Source organism: Chinchilla lanigera, unplaced genomic scaffold (genome assembly GCF_000276665.1).
Source record: "Chinchilla lanigera isolate Chin_1 unplaced genomic scaffold, ChiLan1.0 scaffold00024, whole genome shotgun sequence".
NCBI lineage: Eukaryota > Metazoa > Chordata > Mammalia > Rodentia > Chinchillidae > Chinchilla > Chinchilla lanigera.
This window is the reverse complement of record NW_004955425.1, coordinates 20,775,580-20,778,914: the sequence shown is the minus strand read 5'-3', so window position 1 is coordinate 20,778,914 and position 3,335 is coordinate 20,775,580. Positions and strand designations below refer to the sequence as shown.

The 3,335-nt window shown below is 46.2% G+C and overlaps 1 protein-coding gene and 1 long non-coding RNA gene across 3 annotated transcripts in view; one reads left to right on the top strand and one right to left on the bottom strand.

Annotated features, from left to right (window-relative positions):
- LOC102009857 overlaps window positions 1-1,904 on the top strand; it is an 11,466-nt gene extending 9,562 nt beyond the window's left edge. Inside the window, exon 3 of one of the 2 annotated variants that reach the window (XR_261166.2) lies at window positions 1,651-1,904. This is a non-coding gene — a long non-coding RNA (uncharacterized LOC102009857). The other variant, XR_261165.2, reaches the window with a different exon arrangement.
- Window positions 1-3,335, bottom strand: part of Tet1 (tet methylcytosine dioxygenase 1) — an 89,760-nt gene that overhangs the window by 78,251 nt on the left and 8,174 nt on the right. The gene's annotated exons all lie outside the window — the stretch shown is intronic.

Here is a 3,335-nt window from a genome sequence, read left to right as displayed (position 1 = left end):
ACACAGAAATATTTGAAGAAAAATGTAAAAGGCATGTATTTTCTATTATATCCCTCCACCCAAAAAAAAAAAAATAAATAAATAAAAAAAAAAAAAAAAAAATCAATCCTCATAAGTAAATACTCCCAATGTTTGGTTTTTGTAACTATCCCTCTAGGATTGATTGTCTGAATTCCGTTTACAATGAGAAAAATATGAGATTTTAGAGCTTTGTATTCTTGAGTTTTTTGGTTCTGATTTTCTCCTACTGCTGGAGTTCAAACCCAGGGCCACAGCCACAACAGGCAAAGGCAAGTGCTCGGCCCCTGAGCTTCGTCCCCAGTCCCCTTTCTGAGAACTGAGGGTCCCAAGCTTTGCATCTTGCTTTAACTGACATTTATAAAGGCACTTGGCAGAAACTGTAAGCACCAGGTATGGTGGTGCGTGCCTGCAATCCCAGCACTCAGGTGCCCGAGGCAGGAGAATTGCAAGTTCCAGGCCAGCCTGGGCTACACAGCAAAACCCTATCTCAAAAAACACCACCACCAACAAAGATGTAAGCATCACAGATAGTCATGCAGCTTTCCTCACCATCTGTTATTTAACGCAATCATTTGTAGTGCTGAAGGTTGAACCCAGAGCCTTGGGCACTCTAGGCAAGCCCTCATCACCAGGCTACACCTTCAGCCCTCTACTTTTTTTAAGTTTTCTTTTTTATACTCATATCTGTCTGTGGTGCCCAATACTCCGTTCATCTTGGGGAACTGGCATGCACAAGCGTGTGCTCTGCCCTCGCACATACATCTTAATCATTTTACTCCCCCACCCCACCCCAGACCCTTCCCACAAGCTTTAAAAGCACTGTACCTTCCTAAAAACCTGTTCCTTAAGCTTCCCCTTAATTCCTGCTACAGACAGTCTATGAATCTACTAGCTTTGGTACTTGAAAAAGATACGTGTGGCATAGCCTCAAAAACGTCATTTAGTGTACCAGCTGATGAAATAATATACTGGGTACACGCAATATAAAGTTGATGGACTGTACTGCAGTAGGCTTTTCTGTTTGTTTGGGATTTTTTTTTTCTTACCAGATTTGGCATGCGATAATTGGCTAAATTTTGTATTTTTATTAAAATTTACATCATTTGTTCAGCAAACACTTGTCAGCACCCCATAAACCCTGGGCTTGGGTTTGGGAGTAATCTAAGCATGTAGCTTATTTTTTTTTTTTTTTTTGTCCAGGAATCAAACTCAGGACCTTGTGCTTTGCCAGGCAGGTGCTTGTGCTGCTCAGCTATATCCCCGGCCCAGCCTGTAGCTCATAATCACTCACTGCTCTCCGCTTGCTTGTTTGTTTCTTTTTCAAGAGTCTTGCTAGCAGCCCTCCTGCCTCAGCCTCCTGAGTGTGGGGACTACAGGCGTGCATCGCCACAGCTGGCACCATGGCCTTCTTTTAAAGAGAGTGACTTGGTAGCTATGTGGGGATAATTAAATCAGAAGAAAGGCAAGATTTGTCTTTTGTTGCATTCACAGCAGGCATGAAAAGCTGATAATCAACCAACACCTTCTGGATACTCCTCACTGGACCTGAGTGCTGATGCTCATTACCCAGGCAATCTGCTGAACTGTCCAGAGTAGTGTGATTCACTTGCTAGCTGTCTCTTATTTCAGTCTGACTGTGCAGAAACACAAGACCCTTCCTCCTTCTTTCCTGATGAAACCTGGGCCACATCCCTCACAGCCCCATCAATGCTGGAGACTTACATCTGCCGTTTTGTCACCATCAGCCTTTGGATCACTAAGGTACAATAGAAAACAAATAGGTAGACCAACAGAAGAGATGTGGAGCTAAACTCCACTGAAAAATAAATACGCGTCAGGCGTGGAGGTGCATGCCTGTAATCCCAGCACTCCAAGGCCGAGGCAGGTGGATCCCCACAAGTTCGAGGCCAGCCTGGGCTATATGTGAGTTGAAGGGCTGTCTGAACTACACAGTGAGACCCTGTATCAAACAAACAAACATGTACTATGCTGGTGTGCTCATTATAATAGTGCAACGTGCATTACACTAAGTCTGGGACATTATCACAAAAAGTAGCCACACAGTGCAGTACGTACTTCCCTACAGTAAGTGGTAAGGTTCAAGAAATCAGAAGCAGCCCGGCTCAGCAGGGTTGCAGGTCGCAAGAGTGACCAGAGCTCCTCTCCTCCGCGGGGTGCATGCATGCACACTGCATGGCGGAAGGCTTTTCCTGCAATCATCCAGCGCCGGGGTGCAGCGCCCTGCTCAGGTCTCAGCAGTGACACAAGAAGGCTCCCAGAGGGCAGTCAGGACAGTAACGTCTGCCTGCACTTGCAGGAGGTAGTAGCAAAAACGTTCGGTGCAGCATCCCGGCCGCCTGAAACACTGAGGTAGTAGTGGCCACTGGTGGCGAGGCTCCTGCCCAGCTCCCATAAATACAATGAGCCTGTCACCGATGATGAAGACAGAGCTGTACTGCTACCATCAGAGAGCAGGCAGGCAGTGATTCAGCTCAGATCATTTAACACCCCTTAATATGTAGATTTTCAATTATGATGGAAATTCCATTAGTTAAAAAGATAGTGGCAGCATTCAAGAGGCAGAGGCAGAAAGAAGTATTGTTGCCAATTCGAGACCAGCCTGGGCTACAAAGTGAGTTCAAGGCCAGCCTGAACTGCGTATGGAGACTCTGTGTCAAAAAGAAAAAAGAAAGATGGGGGGAAAAAGACTTGAGCAGGGTATGGTGGTGCTAACCTGTAATCTCAGTACTTAGGAGGCTGAGGCAGGAGGATCCCACAAGCCTGAGACCAGCCTGAGGTGTACAGTGAGTTCAAGGCCAGCCTGAAATATATAGCAAGATCCTGTCTCAGTTAAAAGGAGGGTGGGTACAGCTCACTTGTTTAGCATGTGTGAGGCCCAGGGTTCAACATCCAGCAGTGTGGGCAGGCAGGCACTGGCACCTGGAAGGCAGCAGGGTACTAAACGCAGCACACTTTACAGAGTATCTAGTAAGTTGCTATTTAGGGTAACCAAACACATAATACCTCTAATGTTCAGGGCAGAAGAGCACAAGCAGCATAAACACAAGGGAGTTTTCACTTTGGTAGATGAACTCACAAACTACTCTGTTTAGTCGTTCCATTAGGGCTAGTTAAAGCATCACACTACACTAAAGCCCTCCAGCTGGAGACATAATTCAAGACCCTACCCTGCACACCCAGTGTCAAAGCATAGGGGTGGGGATGTAGCTCAGCGGCACAGCGCCTGCCTGGCAAGTGCAAGGTCGTGAGTTCGATTCCCAGTATTGGAAAAACAACAACAACAAAAAAAAAGC